The sequence below is a fragment of the Thermobia domestica genome, chromosome 16 (assembly GCF_964235325.1).
Source record: "Thermobia domestica chromosome 16, izTheDome1.hap1.1, whole genome shotgun sequence".
Classification (NCBI taxonomy): Eukaryota; Metazoa; Arthropoda; class Insecta; order Zygentoma; family Lepismatidae; genus Thermobia; species Thermobia domestica.
Window position 1 is genome coordinate 91,493,987 of NC_137469.1, and position 19,720 is coordinate 91,513,706.

The following is a 19,720-nucleotide window of genomic DNA, read 5'->3' on the forward strand; positions in this document are numbered from 1 at the left end:
CATCCTTCATTTTTTCTGACTACATATATTCTTTATAAGAGAAAAACAAAAGAAGTTTTATACGCCAGATATTCAAAATATTCCACGATGTTGGTGTTGGTGTCATATTCCGGACTTAAAACTTCAAATCATTCTACATTACTGGATCAAAAGCTCCAATATATTTCAATCAAAAATTTTCTTGTATGCCTTTATACTTGGAGAATGCATATAGTGTAGTCAAACATAAACTATCATTTAACTCAGTATGATATGTTTATTCCGTAAAATAAATACAAACACTCCATTTAGGGGCCGTTCAAAAATTTTGTGGCCCCTGATCCAAAAAATAATTACTGGCCAAGATCGCAATCTTTTGATCCATTTTTTGGATCATTCCTAAAATTTTTATTTATTTATTTATTTATTTATTTATTATTGACAAAGTTTCATACAGCACTAGGCCAATTAGCTGAAAATGTGCAACATAAACACAAAAAAGAATAAAATACAGAAAAAGGATTCAACTTTCAATATACAAAATTCTCATCAATTGAGTTCTAAAGTTTCTCTCACAGATAAAAACGTCACATTCTGCTGACAATGTATTCTAATCGTGCGCTAGTCTATAAAAGAAAGTGTGTTTTACAATTGATAGCCTAGGTTTCTCATAAGTTAGCAAATTGAGAGAGCAAGTTCATCTCCAAGAAACACGAAAGTTAATCTGCCATAGTAAGAATTCCGAATCGTCAATTTTGCCGTTGATAATCTTATATAGGTAAAGTAAATCAGCTCCGCAGAACATAAGTTCAGAAAAAAAGCCAGAAAAATCTCATTCCTGGTGGCTGACCTGAAAAAACAATACGCTTTTTCGACCGAGTGTTCCCACCGGAAATCAAACCCGGAACCGCTCGAGTCCATCTTAAATTTTAGTCTTTTGGTTTAACTATAATATTGTCCTGAAAACAAGACAGATATCATACGAAAGATAACATCACGTTGAACAGAATTATACGGTTTCTTGTAAGTTCTCATCCGTAGAAAACTACGCGTTCGCTAGAAATGAAGGAAAGAAATGTTAGTCAATGTACTAATTCTTGGGTACAACTTTCTGAAACTGTATGGATCTTTCTTACCTGAGCTCGTAGCAATAAAAATTTAATTTTAGTGTGATTTCTCTCAACAGTCGCTACTAGTCACTTCCCTACAATCGCATTTTACATTATCATCTGATTTCTTCGTGACCTACCCAAGTCTTTTTCCTATTTGCTTTTTAACTAATTCTCGTTTACACTAATAGGACATGGGCTAGATATGGAAAATTATACTCACATAGCAAAGAATCCTGCACTCTCTCCAAATTACACTTTTTTACATACCTGAAAAGAAAATAAAACATAATTAAGTTACAATATGCTTGCGTATTCTACATATTAGAAGGAAATGATAAAAAAAAAGTTTTACTGTAATTATCGGAAGTAGAGGGTGGGTGAGAAGTCACCAAACTCTGGAGTCCAATGGCTCTATGTGTGCTGTTATAAGTACTCAAATGAATGTCTTCATGTTCTTCGTAACAGGAATTAACTGTTTCTATTGTGATAGAGAGTTCTGTAACAGAATTTCCTTTATGGTGTAATAATGCAAAGATATTCGTACCTTGATAATTTCCCACAAAATAATGTCCTGTAATAAGATAAGGGCTTCAACGTGATCACAGTAAAGGAAACACGTGAATTCAGAAGACATAAATCAATCAACCTACATGGAAACTTGATAAAGGAAACGTATGACTTCAGATAATAGCGGTCAATGAACGTACTTCAAAACTTGATAAGAACACACAAGACTTTAGAAGACAGCAGCCAATTAATGTACTTGGAAACTTGATAAAGAAAGCACATAAGTTCAGGAGACAGTGGCCGATCAACTTAATGCAAACTTAATAAAAGAAGCACGTAACTTCAGAAGACAGCAACTAATGAATCTACTCCAAAATTTGATAAAGGAAACATGTGACTTCAATGGATAGCAGTTAATCAATCCATTTGTAAACTTGACAAAGGAAATATTGATTTCAGAAGAAAGCAGCTAATCAACCTATTTGAAAACTCGATAAAGGAATCACGTGATTCTATGTGCGTAGAAGGTAGCGACCAATTAACCTACTTGGAAACGTGATAAAGAAAACATGTGACTTCAGAAGATAATCCCCAATCAACCTATTTTAAAACTTGGTAAATAAACCATTTGATTTCGGAAGAGGAAGGCCGATCAACCTGATAAAAGAAGCACGTGACCGGAGAAGACAGTGGCCAATCAATGTATTTCAAAACTTCTCGTTCTGGAATGTGCAAAATATGCGGATATTTTATTCTGTTTCATCCATACTTGTTCTAAGAAATTCGCTTTGAGCTACCGTATTAGTAATGAATTCAATATATCTATATAATATACACAGTTCACGAGACAATCCAAAAATTACATAATATTGTTGTTTTATAAGATGCGAGCTGTTACTTAATTTTGTATAAACTCTTGTCTCGTTTTCATCGCCATTAATGGTGTTTAATTATTTGATGCACCAACAACTAAGGTTTTATGTGCTACAAATGTACAAATAGTGAATTATTTGTGTAGAAATGAATTATTTATATAGAATTGTACAAAAAATTTACAAATGGCGTCCGCCACCATTTGCAATTATTGGCAGACTTGAGAGTCGAATTGCCTGATTTGTATTGTTAAAAATTGAAATAAGTTAAAAAAATTAAATTCAGTATAATCGTGAAATAAGTGTGTAGCATGCCAAAATCGGGAGAAGTATAAAATTGTCATAGTAGAGAAGTATCAAAGTCAAAATCGGGGAGGAGGTCCAGCGGGACGAAGAGGGCCAGCTACCCAGTTGATCAGGGTGTAAAAGTTTAAAAAAGTGAAAATAAATGAAATATAGATGAAAAGAATAGTTGTGGATGAAAGTATATGTGTTTATGAGTATATGTGGATGTGGATGTTAAATGTAAGATGAACACTTTTTATTTTAATCACTTCCTTTTCCCCACAACACTCCAAAAGATGTTGTCACTAACGAGGTCACCGCTGAACTCTAATTTTGTATAAACTCACTGTTATTTACTATACAATTTGGTATTAAAGTACGTCATCACTACACGTTATATGAACACGACAGTCTTTGGTGTTTACAGTTGGGACAGTGCAATATTTCATAAACATTACCGCCAACTTACCACATGCATACTATCATATCATATCAAGTACCATTCCACTTATTTTTTGTTATAGATAAAGAGAAGGTTATTTTCATGTCTGTATATTCCGCCTTCTCGACTATGCCATTGTATCTAGATTTCACACAGATATGTATCGCAATGAAAGTCGTATCAGGTTCATCTAAGCGTACTACTATGCAGTATATGCAAGGAATTTTTCACTACCATCCTCATTAGAAAGTATAACTCAAAGAAAATTTTTAAAAACCCTAGCAGATCTTATTAAAAATTGGTACACTAATATTTAACGTTTACATAGGTTACTGAATTTCAGTTAATCATACAGTACTGTCTAGTTGGTTTCCACTTAAATTTAGCGGAAAAGTAATAAGTCTCGTTATTTTAAGAACAATTTGTCCTTTATTCATTTTAGTACATCTTAAACAAGTACATTATACACTATATTTATGACATAGCTACTCAATCATCACATCATGTACTTTCTTATAGATCAAAATTTACGTTCACAAAGTTTGCTTCATGTATTTTTATAAGAAATGCAAATACTGATTTTATATTTCTTTATATAACTTTACTTTGGGTTGCAGCACTGTTGATTTGGTTGTATCGCGGAGTATTTGACACAATGCCTCCTCTTATTTGCATAGTACGAAATTATACCCTTTTATATCTATTACTTTAAAAGTTACAAGGGTGTATCAAGATAAATGGTCCACATATTTATATACAGGGTGTCCCGGGAATAAGTGACAAAACTTTGGGAATCAGTATGGACGATTCTAAGCAAATAATTTTGTATAATCATGGGGCATATTCTCAACGATTTGAGTGCTACAAATTGTGAACCACTTTTGACCTTGAGTTGGCTTATTGCTCAACCTGTAGTTATTCTATAGAGGTAAGACAATGCATTTGAAAACCTTTCCAACGGTAAGCAACATCTATCGCTATTGTTTTTGGAGAGGAAGTTATTGAGGAAAATTTGAGAATCAGTGTTGCCGTCCAATTCCCTTTTAAAAATCTTAAAATAATCCCAACTTTCCCTCAATAACTTCTCTTCTAAAGAAACCATTACCACATGTTGCCATTGCATCACCTCCCAAATCTGTATATCTGTAGAATCTGTAGATAATCCTTACCTCTCAATGACCAGGTGTCTTAGAGAGGGGGTTAAGGAGCTCTCAACGACCAGGTCTTAGAGAGTATAGGATAGGTATCTCTCAATGACCAGGCGTCTTAGAGAGCGGGTTAAGGAGCTCTCAATGACCATGCCTCTTAGAGAGTATAGGACAGGCGTCTTAGATAGTATAGGACAGGTATCTCTCAATGACCAGGCGTCTTAGAGAGTATAGGACAAGTATCTCTCAATGACCAGGCGTCTCAGAGAATACAGGACAAGTATCTCTCAATGACCAGGCGTATTAGAGAGTACAGGACAGTTATCTCTCAATGACCAGGCGTATTAGAGAGTATAGGATAAGTATCTCTCAATGACCAGGCGTCTTAGGAAGTATAGGACAGGTATCTCTCAATGATCAGGCGTCTCAGAGAGTATAGGACAAGTATCTCTCAATGACCAGGCGTCTTAGAGAGTATAGGATAGGCGTATCTCAATGACCAGGCGTCTTAGAGAGTATAGGATAGGTGTCTCTCAATGACCAGGCGTCTTAGAGAGTTGGAGGTTTGATTAACTGGAAGAGATTGATGTCTTCTGTTGTGTTCTGTCTCCTTTTATGCAGAAATGTTGCTGACAGCTTGAATCTTCATCACTTGTCAATTGTTGATGGTGATGGACGACGTCTTCTATGTGATTATCTTGTGAGAAGTGTCCACCTCTAGCACGCGGTGTAGAAACACAGAAACACGTGGAACCTTAATATATATATATATATATATATATATATATATATTCCGCTTTGAGCTTTCTTTAAAACAATCATCAATGCCTTGCATATTTAATCCATTCCGGTAAGTATTCTTTAGTGTTAATAATATAGTGTTGTCAGTGTCTACCACAAATCAAATTCTTCGATATTCTTTCAGTTCTTTAAGAAAAAAAAAACACAATTTGCTAAACCGAAAATCCTTCAAATATACAGACTAGGAAGAAGGGTCAAGTGAGGTGAAAGAACGTGAAAAACAGAGTCAGAAAAGAACGGAGTAATAACTAACCAACAAAGCTTCTGAAAAAGTACTTGACCAAATTTGTAACCAGTTACTGGATAAGGACCACTTGAAAGAAGCACCTGGACTACGAGAAAAGTCGTTAAATGAACCTATTTTTTTTTGACTTGGAGGCTTAAAACAGATATATAAGAATTTCAAATAAATATACTATGTTACCGCCCAGAAACTGGTCGTGTTTTATCCCAATTAATCGAAGAATGACATCAAATAATTAAAAACATTTTTTAAAATTTGATATCCTGTTTAATTATGTTTTATGAAACGAATCATTACATATGAATTTTTACTAGGAAAGAAAAATTAATGACTCGTATAAAGAAGAGTTAAAAATATATTAAGAATTTCCTCAAATTATTGTGGATTTTTATAGAAAAAATGTATATGTCTGTATGTAATTTATGTCAGTAGTGAAATAGAATCTTGTTCAGTTTTATTCCCAGGTACTGAATCGATTAGCAACTGTCGGAAAGTGCTGTGGGGTATGAAAATAACAGGAGAACAACTGCACTGAGTCTATGAACACGGTATTTCAATGCTGCAAGAGTTCGTACCCTGTGGCAATCTAATCCTGGCAGAAATGCTATTAGCCATTTCGATCAGATATATAATGCTTTATAATTATTCTCCTACTACCTTCTACTCAGTATTTTTCCTAAGAATCTTCTCAACTTTGCACCCTGTACATGTTTGTGTTGCATGTAACTTATGGATTTGTTTGTTCTCAGGCTAATTTCCATATTCAGAACTGACGCTACGTGAAATATGAGTATGCTGATTAAATTGGGATCAAAATCCGGATATTAAATCCTGCCACCCCACACAAACGGCAGGATGATTAACTATTTGGCCACTACAGTCTGTCCCATACATCTTACAATAAAGCCATTATATGTGTATATCTTGAATTTATTTAACACATCTCAATTTACTGTTGTAACTATGGTTGAACTATTTTCAAGAATATTTTACTTATTTACTGTTTTCATTAGTTTTATGTTCTAAGATTTTATTTTTTGGGCTGAAGAAGATGATTAGATCGACTTTGATTTTTTCGTCCTTGTGCAAAATAAGGTTATGAAGAATACGAAGAATATATTAACGTGAGCTCTGGATTACGACCGGTATCATTCACAAGTGCAAAATCCATCATATCAGGGCCGCAACTTGTGGGGGGAAGGGCAGGAGGAGCAACTGCCCCTTCCCCACAGGGAGGCTCCTCGCCGCTCGAGGAAGGTCCACTTTAAGACGGAATTTTCTTACTACATGTACGATACGAACATGAAGTTATGAATGAAGCATCAAAGAGGTTCACTACATTACACAAACAAAACAGCACACAAAAGGTAAATAAAACAAAAATGAGTCATGGGCCCATTTCAGTAAAAAAAAATGTCCACTATTAGGTGCCCTAGAAATAATATTTATTAGTATGGCTTTGAGATTTGTCACATTGTTCCCTTAATTAATTTGTCATGTATGGAACGGACCCAGGGGCGTAACTAACGGCCTCGCAGACCTTGCCGTGCGGGAGGGCCCATAAAGAGTAACAGAAAGATAGAAAGAGGGGGCCCAAGAATTAGGAAAATAACTTTTTCTAGGGGGCCCTAATACGCGTATTAATGCTTGCCCTCCAGAAAAAGTCTAAGTTACGGCGCTGCATCATATAGTCAATTTTCAAAGTATAGATCATTTCCTAACATATTATTTCGCCCTCAAGGGATTGCAGGATCACCAGGGGCACTCCCGTGAGGGGGATCCACCAGGTCCGGACGCAATCCCCAAACTTCCTAACTCAACATACATTTGTACAATAAAACTATACTTGTTTAATAGGAAAGTTAATTGATGTAGCATGAAAATTTTATCTTACACTTCAACTGTACTCTTATTAAAACAATGTAGTTCTTACGTTTATTAGTTGTAATAAAGCAATATTATGGATAGAGTCAGAATGTAAACAGGTTTTTAATTTACACTATTGCTTTACAAATATGAATGTTTTTACTTTTTTAAACTTTCAGTTTCTTAATACATCATGAGTTATGGACTATAAAGAGAAAGAGCACCTCTTTGTTCCCTTTTTTGGCTTATTTTTAGCACCTTTTACCTCCCTTTTTGCCATGAAAATTGCACTTAAAAATTCTAACCCTGCTGATAAAATTAATAGTGAAAGGCCACATGCCTTGGCCAAGATTGGAACTCACAAACTATAGATATATCTTGTAATGGTAACCTATTGTCTTAACGCCTCGATCATGGCAGTTCGCTGTTTCGAAGAACTGCAAAGACGGGCAACTAGTGGCATACTACACATCACGATGATGATAACACGTGACCTATTGTTCTTGCGTCATTGCTTTTCTCTCAGCATAAAACGAAACGCTCTACAACATTTATCTCGGCAGCATCTGTCATTCTTCCCTTAACATCTAGCTTGCTATTATATCGTTCGGAACGTAATTGATTCGTATGTTATGTGCGAAGTGAAAAACGCACCAACCCGTTTCGTGGCGCTGAGGGTTTCTCCTTCTGTGGATCGTCATCCGCACGTGGCTAACGACCGCTTACATGGCAGCAAAAGTCAACATTCTCATGAACCACGGTTTATGTTTCCTCCTTCTGTGGATAAACATTTCCTCCCCTCTAAGAATCACTGTTGCAAATATCTCGGAACACACTTTCACTTTTACGGATGTGAAAAATTGCCTTCTATACTTTTATTTTATTTCAACAAGAAAAAATTAATTAAAACTTTGGTGTTACTACACATTCTTTAAAAATTTATTAAAGATCATTTTTCATTAATTTTCCTCTGTTTAATTACTTCACTAGAAACAATAAACCTTGAATTTATCATCTCTCAAAAAAAAAAAAAAAAGTTCATTAATTTACATAATTCTGTAACGTTAGAATCACAATTAGCGTTTAGCGAAAAGGATTGTCTCAGTGGCGAACCCAGAAGGTAAAATTCTGGGGAAAGGCAGGCAGAACCCAGGCCTTAATAGTTATATCATGAGTTTACACAAATCATTTTAATTAGAAATCCGTTTACGCACTTCGTTAACAGAAGCGGCGCAAATCTGTCTTCAACATTGGGGGGAGGGGGACGGGGAAGATCGTTCCCATAATTTCTTTTTTACTTTTTTTTTAAGCGATATTCAAAATGTTTATGAAGTTGAAAAACGATGCTGTGAAGGATAAGGGGAGAAGAGTTGTCTTTAATATTGGGAGGCGGGCAGATTTGAGACTTATTTTGGGTAGGACATCAATTTCATCTCACTTTCCTTTGTGACGTTCGGACACAAATCATCACATTTCTCCCCAAAAAAACACATTTCAAATCGGATTATTGGGGGGACAGTCCCCCAGTTCCAAGATTGGAGGGGGCATGCCCCTTCACCCACCCACCCCGGATTTGCGCCAGTGGTTAACAATAACTATTGGTAGGAATATCTAGATTCAAAAATTTTCCAACAAAGAATAAAAAATTACTATATAAACCTTTCAAAATATATACATAATAGCTTCAATTATTTTGTCACTTAAAAAAACTTGGGAGGGGGGCTAGGCCCTTCGGCTCCCTGGGCTAGATCCAAAACTGGATTGCCCAAAGATGCGACTTACATTAATTGATAGACCTAATTCAGCTGAACAAAATGCGGGTGAATGTGCAAGTAAATTCTCATGCGTAGTTCTAGAGGAAATAAAGAAAAACTATATATATATATATATATATATATATATATATATATTTGTAAGTTGAAAACTGCTGGTATGCAATAACCACACCACCAATTCGTATTAAGATGTAATTCACACAGAATTATACACAATATGAAAACTAATTAAGCGATAGTATACGGTATAGTTAATGAGATGTAGGCAAAAATTATGATTAGCTATAAACTTTTAATTTTTGTTTATAAAGATGAGATATGTTATATGAAGGACATGGATCACAATAAGCTGTATAAGATGACATAGATGAGAGTAAAATCTGATAAATAGTTTACGAGAAAATCGAGAAAAGGAATTTGTCATTTGTTGCCTGTAATAATTAATGTTTTTTTTTATTCTGCCGGGATAAATTGTTTATTTTCTTATGTATTACTATAGATACAAAAAAATATACAGTATATTCTACGTATCATATTGTATCTATTCATGTTTGCGGGGGCAGGCGGCGTACAGGTACAGCGCTTATCTCTGGTGTGTGCGGTTCCTAGTTTGATCCTCGTACAAGTAAGTTTGTGGTGGACAACATCGTGTCCGTGGGTTTTCTCAGGGTAGTCCCGTTTTCTTCTTCATTCCACCAATTCTTCCATTATCATACATTTGTCTTAATCATCATCTCCTTTAGCTTAAATAGCATAATTGTGAGACGTTAAATTGAAATATTTCATTTCATTTTTGTTCACGTTTGGTACCTGATAACGGTGATGCACAAGCTACTTGTAATTAAACTAAAAATGTACTGGGAAAATATTGTTATTTTTGTTTATAAAATTCTTAAACAACAGTATTGTTGCATCCACAGAGGAAGCAAAGGCATCCCTATTTTTTCCACGACATGTTTGTATCACAAATATATTGCGAGCACTTTAATATAGATAAAGTCTAGCACACTTATGTTGCCCTTTAACTGCCACAATGTATAAGCAAAACCTATATATATTCTTGGGGCCAAAACGTAATTTTAAATTTTCTCATTTTATTTGAACCGATTCTGCGTACTGTGTGTGTATAATCTTCGAAAACAAAAAAGTGTGAGGCATCCAGAAGTGCCACGCGGCAGAAATTTATAATAACAGTGAGGCATAACGTTGATGCCTCATTGCGGTTACAGTGTTAAGATTAACCTCTACTATCCTTATTTATACGCGTAGAGATCTTTCGTGGTTATATAGTTAGCGTACGTGTCTTTGGCGCGGGAGATCTGGATTCCATTTCTAGTGGAAACTCAAATGGTTTTGGATCCAACGTTAAGCTTTAGGTCCACGTCTTATATAGCATTGATGCTGAAAGGGATGCTAAACTCAATTCAACTATCCAGATTTATTTATGTGCCCTTTAAATCCCACGGATTATTACGGATTAAACAAATAGCCATAGTTGTTCTCGCAATAATATTCATGGAATATCCGATGAGTGATCATTACGTATACAAAATCGTAATTATTCTCACAACAACATCAGTAAACATCGAACGGACAACAATAATGTAAATATCCGTTATGGTTATCGCAGAAATGTTGTGTTGGCAAGAATACTCACTGCGCATCCTATTTGAGCGCTTTTATGAAGATTCCAGACTGGTCAGTAATTTTTGCATGGATAAAATTGGGCAATTACTTAGTATAACTGTTGGCAATTTCCTAGAAACAGGATGTGAACTCACGGAAATTTTGCGTCACAACTTTGTAGAATAAATAATGAAGAGAAAATTAAATAAGTTTTAAAATTGTATGTTTCAAAAATCATTCATATAAGTATGGGAAAGAATTATACTTTGCTCAAGATACAAATATGAAAGGATTTCGATATTCCATATCTATACCAGATGAACAAGATTTTTGTTTAACTTCCTATAATAACATAAAAATAAACATTTTTAGATATAAAAAGTTTAAACAAGCGTCAGGATACAAAAATTATATTATAAATAACTTATGATAATGTGACATTACTGGAGGCACATTTTTACAATTTTGAATTTATGGAAGATCCTCCACAAAAGTGCGAGTATGAAAGAAGAATGAAATTTACCATTAAGAATATTTTTTTAAAAGTTAGACGTACTCGCAAAGGCATGAAATTTAGCATAAGGAGCCTATGATATACAGATTACTAATTTGAATTCACTTTTACGAATTCAACGAACTACTGGGAAACGAACAGCGGTTTTGGATGACTTCATAAATCTCAGTTTCACATAAAAACTGGTTTGTAGATCACGATATGTTTTCTGTATAATACGTAATAATCAATTGGGAGCGGTTTGTAACATACTGAATTTTTAAAATTTCAATCCTAATACAGAGTAAAAAATCATCTGAGGAATGGAGAACTACTAAATACATATAGGTAAAATACTAATTTTGTAAACTGACTTATAAAAATAATACCTTGTAGATCACCATCCTTTTTATTTTTTTATAATTAACATCAGTACATAACCAAAATTGAAGAAGTGGATCATATTATATTGAACATTCATAAATTTAACCTGAAGGAGGTAAGGAGTTTTTAAAAATTCTTTTAACACATAGAAGCGCAATCTTTAATTTTACAAATTTCATTGTCACGCTAAAACCATTTGCATGACGATATTTTGGGCGTGGCGACAGATCATGATATAGCAAAACCTAACAATGCTGTTAAGGAACTTGGTCAATCGCAGGATAGTTGGTACACTGTTTTCTACGTATCTGAATGTCGCATTTGTAAAATCAACACTTCTTTTATCTTTTTGAAAACCTGTTATCTCTTTGATTGGTTATTTTTTAAATTTAACTTAATTCTTTGCAGTAAGATTGCATAAAGAGTCTGAATCATATGAGCATATACAGGAAATCGAATCGGGATTCCCGAGGAGTAATCATTATCTATTCGAATACACTGTAATATCCAAAACTAGAAAGTTTCGATACTCGACATCATCTTAAGTCAATTATAACTGTTTAAATTTTAATCTGGATTTTTTTATGAGCATGAGAGACAGTTTGGTGACAAGAGGGAGCTCCTGAAAAGCTATGTGCAAGTGAACGCTCAGAAATTACATTTGAGGTGTTCAAATAGTAACACCAAACTCAGTGGCAATCAGTTCTTGTGTCTATATATGTATAGTTTGTGAAAGTCGTTACCATTTCCCTTAGAAAATACAGTTTTAAAATATGTGGTCGATTATTTTGACTTCAGAGTGTTTTTTTCAGGAAGCAAGTTTTTGTTGAGTTTGCCTGTACTACCCAGAAGGCATCATATATTCTCTCAGTACGTGCAAGTTAGGATAATTAAGCATCATATGGATATTCTAAGGAACTGCAAAGCTCACTCGCCCAAATGATCTAAATTAGGACGTCTGATCAACTTAGATATAATGTGCAATTTGTTGTTGCTAAAGTTATTACTGTATAATCTCTTTGGAACTTCTCTTTTGAGCAGATGTTTTTTTTTTTTAAAAAAAACTAAAATTTCATTTGAATTGGCAACATTGCTGTGATGTGGTCTACGTGGTCTTTGGCAACATTAATGCTGCTTAACTTCAGAGAATACACACACACACACACACACATATATATATATATATATATATATATATATATATATATATATATATATATATATATATATATATATATATATATATATATATATATATATATACTAAACGAAGAATGAAATTTATTCGTTGTACATTTCTAGGGATTTCGTCGACACAGAGTTAATCTTTACAGGAAGACCAAAAGAATTAAACAAAAGATAAAGCGAAAGCAAACAGACTGCAGCATGGTAAGAGAAAAGCAGAAATTGATTTTAATGAAATGGAAGAAAAAGAAAGAAATTCGTGACTAAACAAACAAAAAGAAAATTATACGGAAGGAAGACATAAAAAGAATATATACTAAGCGAAAATCCGAAAGATAAACCACTCACGAACTGGCGGAAAATCATACTATCATCGCCCAAAAGAAGCTAAGCCAAAGAAAAGTATGTATCTGGACAATGTCTAATATACAAGATTCCGGGTTCAGTGTTTTAAAAGAAGTTTACCAAGAAATCTTGAAGGTAAGGAAAATGATACCATGATTCTACCTTCCACAGCGGACTTTTATTTGTAGACTTAATCATATAATGCGTTACAATCTGAAGCAACTGCGAGGTTATTGAACGGTTATTGCGTATCTTTAGTGTCTGTGGTAGAATGCTTGAATTCAAATGATACTCGGATAGTAAGCCAATTAAGGAGCTATTACAATTATGTAGCAAAACGAACATTTACGTGAATGAGTTTGGTTTGGTATGTGGGATACTAAACTTCTTTACAAGCTAAATTTTACCAAACTTAGACTTAAATATAGCATCTTACCTCAAATTGAATAAGTTATATCTTGGGATAAACGAATATTTGAGACGGTTTCATGCTTAGCTTGTATTCCACGCACAGATTAGTATTTTGAGTATTATACTAACCTGCTAAGCTCAATGGAACCGCGGGAAGTCTATCAAGGAAAGATGATATCCATAGTTACTCTCATAGTGATTAATAAAATTGGTTAATTAAATAACTAGAGTTAGGTATGGCAGATGTTCTCAGAAACCGTATCCCACGCTGTCGTATTAGAGCATGAGAGGTTGGTTTTATTATTTTTTTTATATATAGAAGTAAAAGAACCCTAATTTACCTCAAGATGTTTAATTATAATTTTATTTACATCATGTACTTTACATAATGCGATTATTTGCACAATATTTAAGTTATAAGTTACTAATATGATTTATGCTAGGAAACCGGCTTGTTTCCCGGGCTGACGGACGGCCACAGACTGACAAGGTAAATATACTCATATAAAGAAGTTCTGATATATCATACTCTTAAAAAAAAATCAACTCATAAAATTTTATAGAAATATTAATGTAATAAGCTAAAGCATTCTGCTTGTCTGAAATAATAAAAATAATGAAACATTTGGTGTAATACTTCATATTTGTTTATTCCCCATAAACTAAAGGAGACTGATGATAATTAAAAGTGAATAATTATGAAATAATAGATGAAAAGCATTATTGGGGAAACGGGAGGACCTCAAGAAAACACACGGAGACAATGTTTTCATCACAAAATCAGTCAGCCTGGGATAGAAATCTACTAAATAGTTATACAAGAATGCGAACTACTGATTTAGTTTGTATTAGAGACTATAGTATGCGTACCGGAGATCAAACTCAGGACCATACATATAAATAAAGAACGCGAAAAATAAGCACTTGGTCACGATGCTGCATTTAAAGAAGAATGTGGACTCTGTAGTGTTTAAAAAGATAAGAACCAAATTAAGATAAGAACTTATTATATAATGGAGAAAAGGTGTGAACTTACAGTATCTAGCTTATACTCATATACGAGGGTATTTTCAAAAGTTCCTGTCGGACCTTGAACTATGGTATCATTGGTGAAAAGCCGCTCATGGCATATAGTGCCAGCTACAGAAGAAATGATGTATCGGTTTCAACTGTCCGTCTGCTTCAGTTCGCCATTTGAATCAATCTTGTGCATTGAGCTCACATAAGTCTTGATAATGCTTCAGTCCACACAACTGTTGTTGCCAAGAGTAATGAAAGATTATAGCTTCGAAGAGATTCATCATCCACCTTATGGTGCAGATTTAATACTGCAGCTTTTGCAACAATTTCTGTGTGGAGTGCGTCATTGTCATGCAGTATGTGAGCTCAATGCAGAGTAACTGATTCAAAAATGACGAATTGACGCATGTCGACAGTTGATACTGATGCATTATTTCTTCTTTATATATGGCACTATATGTCATGATTGCTTTACTACTAGTAATGCAATTATTTCAGTGTCAAGTCCTAAATTTTTGGAAATACCCTGGTATTCTGTTATAAATCTCACAATTACTTTCTTTAATGGGTTCTTTAAATTTATATTACTGTAAGTGTTAATGTAAGATAATTACGAAGTTAGAAATAGTAAAGTAAAGGTATTACGAAGTTAGAAAAACTCATCTACTAAAAACAAACGCTATTTATAAATGAAATTAATTTTCGTTAATTGACTTTTCTTCTTATCTCTCTGGCTGTGGAACACATTCTGCTGTGGGAGAAATAAAGCTTATATTATGTTTTATGTTTCTGACTAATAAAGACTTTTTTTTTTTAATTTCGTGAAAAAGGATCTCTTTATAACATCAAATTGATTTCAACTTCATCAGTAATTGAACTGGGATTTTTGAGGTTTCAAGTTTCTAATTTTAAAAAGTCTGCTACATTACAATGCCTGAATGTATTCCTGTCTATAAAAGCCCTCTGGTGAAGAAGAGAAGTAGAACTGAACGTAGAATGAAGAGAAAGGCATAAGTTTTGACGTTGCTGGAATAATTTTATAAATTTGAATCGACTTTAATAAGACTCTGTGTGTGTTCTTTGTTTATGAAATGGAATACGTACATTTAAAAATGGTTAGATATTTGTAGTAAATTTAGCTCTCTAGACAACGTTGTGCACTATTATGTTTATAAATGGGGATATATTTTTGTTAATTAACTTCTAAACATCCAATTTAATATGTAAAAATCTACATTTAAAAACTCTTCAGTACACGTTCCTTACTATTTACGAGGCACATGTTAAGAGAAAATGTGGGTTGGTTATTGCAAAGAAGAAAATAAAATAACAGAGGAAAATGTTGTTGATTCTATACAAGTACCTCGTACCTTGGCTATTTTCTACACATTCACCTTAAAGCATGGTAGGGTGGCAAAAGCTTTCGTATATCCTCTGTGTAGAAATTTGCTACCTGAGACTTCAGTCGGTCGAGAATTGATTTCTTGAGAACTTCGCTACCGTTAAAATGTTGCGAAGCAGACCACTTTTCAGATGAAGATACAAAACAAACAATCAATAAGATAACTAAGGGGGGAAATCGGGACTGTATGATGAGTGATTAAAATCTTGCTCTCGGAATTTTGAAATTGTCTCAACACACGGACATCTATGTGTCGGCGGGTATTCTCATGAATTAGAAAATTTGTAGACTGCAACGTTCTTCTTTGCTGGTTTTAAACGGCACGATTAGACACTGGCAGTATACTTCTTCTGTAATGTCGGCTGCATTCAGTACTTTTGCGTTCAGAAATCGTATCATAGACATCGTCTCACATTTGGCGGAATTTTCAATGACGGAAGTCATTTCACCTTACTGCTACTCGCTGATACGTAACTCCACGCTGATCTCCGTTGTCGGCACAGAATAGTAGAACATACTTTCGCGAAGGCACAGTTTTTGTCAGTGTTTGCAGTTCCATGTTAAAAGTATACTGTTTTTTTTTTTTCATGTGCCTCTTATTTCCATAAAATTTTCCTTTCCTTACAATTTAATTGTTACGCAGTAGGACTTATAAGACCATCCGTCCGTTACTCCGCACGATAATACGAATTGTTGTTTTGCAATCGATAGCTAGATCGATAATTTCCGCCGTCTTCGTTAACAGAGTCATTACGTCTGCTGGGAGTGATCACGGGTTCGATTTCCGGTGAGGAAACTTCGTCGAACAAGTGTAAAAGCTTGTTCAGGTCAGCCATCCAGAATGAGGTTTTCCTGGATGTATACTATCTAACATAAAAGGTCCCAGATCGTTTCCTTTCTTCCCTATTTCTTTCTTCCTGCTCAATTCGGCGCGTAGTGTGCTTGTCCACCAGGCACGTGACCGGCTAACATGGCCAAAGCTGCCGAAATCCCAGAAATCTAATTCCTAATCCTAATTAGTTGGTTAATTGACTACTTGGACTTAATTTAGTAATGTCCCTTTTATTTAGCATCCTGTGTCCCACCCTTGTTGCTCTATAGTTCTGAATTATCTAATAAGGCAAGAAGTAACTGCAAATTGCGACAGAAATGTGAAATACACAATAACGTGGAAGTTTGTAAGATTGCAGACGTATCAACAAGGAACTCTCAACATTTCCGTGATTAAGTACTTGTAAGGACTCCCCTGTCGCCCTACTTTTTCCACCGCGCCACAGGAAAATCTCTATCCATTTATCGTATCTATATAGTAAAGGTTTACTACCAGGAAAAGAGCCAGGTTTCAAGAATTGTTCGCATATTAAAAATAACAAATTTCGCCACAATCGGCATAACTACACTATCCCTTATTTTAAAGGGCAACTATACGTTATCTCATTATTTTTATTATTATTATTTCTGTCTTCGCTTTATGGAAATCTTTTCTTAACGAAGAACTAAAAAGGTTAAAATTAGTGATTGTTCGTCGTCAAGGGCGCCCATCAGGGGGGCAAGGTGGGGCGCTCGCCCCTAAGAGGAAATTATACTTCGGAATATCGAAAATCCAATAGAATTTTTACATTAGTTACAACAAAATTTGAAACTATATTTGAAATGTCGCTTATACTTGCCCTCCCTTGGAAACCACAACATGTGCGCCCTTGTTCGTCGCATCCACAAATTTTGTCTAGTTTAACTTTTTCTACGAATAGCTACGTGTCAGTAAGAAGTTAAGCTACGAGGAATACAGTTTTTTGTTTTTCTTCTTTTTTTCTAAATACAGGTTGTCACAGAAGTACCAGATTACATTGAAATAAAAATTGTCTACATTTAATGTTGTTATTTATTATTGTTTTCTTCTAGTTTCAACCTTTCTACGAGGTTACGTGCAACGATTATCAGCCTTACAAAAAAAAAAAAAAAAGTGAATCTTAACAACTACAGCAGATGCAATGACTGCACGATACGAAGTGTATCTTGGGTATGAGTAATTAGTGGTTCGAATCCCGATGAGAACGCAATGTTCCTGTTGTTAACTCAGTATTGTGGCGCAATTGAGAATCTACTTTGTTTTTCAGATAGTCTCCATACTTATTATAACTTCCATGGATCCTATGTGCTTGCCAGATATTGTACAAACTAAAAGCCGCCAGCCCTTTGAAGTCTATATAGCGCATGTTGAAGATTTCTTTTATGAACCAAGATCTGCTCTTTTGTGTTTACTGTCTATTGTGTATAAATTTAGAACACCAACCATCCTTATGTATGGTTATGACAATTTCAGTACACAAGCATAATTATTTGAAATACAAAGGAAAATGGAGACAAAGAGAGTGGATTTGTTTCGTTATTAATTGCACTTCTCAAGTTTGATCTTTCATAATATTAGATCTAACATTGTATTTACGAATTTGCTTTGAAGTCGCTCAGTACGTTACCTCACATAGCAATTTATCGAACCACTATTGAATGTTATTCTCAGTTCGTAATTATTATGGAATTAATTAGCTTCTGCCATTTCATTGTGTTCACTGCTCAAGTAAAGCATTTAATTACAAATCTGACATTCAATGCCTTTGACAACAAGAATTTCTGATCTTCATTTTTTTTAAAAAAAAAAAAAAAAAAGCAAGGAATAATAACACCCGGAGAGCTATTCTATGTTTTCATATACAACACAATAAGCTTTTGCTGTGGTATATATACACATGGAAATATGAACTGCCTTTTGAAAATCATTTTTAAAGGACGTTAGTGAAGCAAAACAACAAATACGAGCAAACTGATATATTCAGACGCAGCATTACCAAGAAATAACCTTTTCTCTCTCTCTCTCTCTCTCTCTGCCTTCTTTAACTTAAGTGCTTCAATTTATTGAACAAGTAATAATAAACGCTTTCAATGACGTAATGTTCTTCTGTCTCTGACCAATGTTTCTTTTTTCATCAACAGAGTAAGGAAAATATGAATATATGAGAGACTTCGAATTCTAATGAGAAGAATGGACTAAAATAGAACAGAAGGCTTCCTATCTAAATTCGTTATAATAGTTGCTATGGTAATACCACGCATATATGTCCTGACGCAAGTAATACTTTTAATAGAGAACAATGCATGCTATAAAAAAAACTAACTCTAGCTGAAGAGGTTTCTAAAAAAAAAAAAAAAATTGAAATGCGATGAATAATGGGTATAAGCTGTCCTTTGTTGAACAACTACTTCTTAAAATAGGATACAAGTACTAGTACTAGTACTAACAATGAACTAGAGAACCAATAAAAACAAATAAATTGGAATATCGTGACAGTTATTAGTAAAGACCGGATGTTAAAATGGACGTCCTTTGAAGTTCACTCTGGAATCTCTGCTTCAATTTGAGTAAAAATTTATTTTTGCTAACTTCACTCTATCTTGCCTATGAGATTACTTAAATGATAAATATTGCCTATTACATACATTTTGTTTTAAAATCAACACTTCTTGAGGATAACTACATAGATTTCTTGTTTTAAAAAGGTTTTTGTCTGTTCCAAAAGAAGTAAAATTATAGAAACTAACTTATGTCCAGGTCAGAAAGACTGGATGTTAGATAAAATTTATGTTCGTTAATATTACAGATATAACAAAAATAAGCGGTCTTTAAAGTTCACTTTGGAATCTCTGCTTCAATTTGGGTAAAATTTATTTTTGCCTACTTCAGTCTACAGTATCTTGCCTATAAGATTGCTTAAATGACAAATATTTTCCTCAAAATCAACAGTTCTTGGAGATAACTATATAGATA

The 19,720-nt window shown here is 34.1% G+C and overlaps 1 long non-coding RNA gene across 1 annotated transcript in view; it reads right to left on the reverse strand.

The window, feature by feature from the left end:
• Positions 1 to 1,089: 1,089 nt before the first annotated feature.
• Positions 1,090 to 19,720, reverse strand: part of LOC145672784 (uncharacterized) — a 302,733-nt gene continuing 284,102 nt past the window's right edge. The window contains exon 2 of the long non-coding RNA XR_014128653.1: positions 1,090 to 1,358. This is a non-coding gene — a long non-coding RNA (uncharacterized LOC145672784). The remainder of the gene's footprint in view (positions 1,359 to 19,720) is intronic.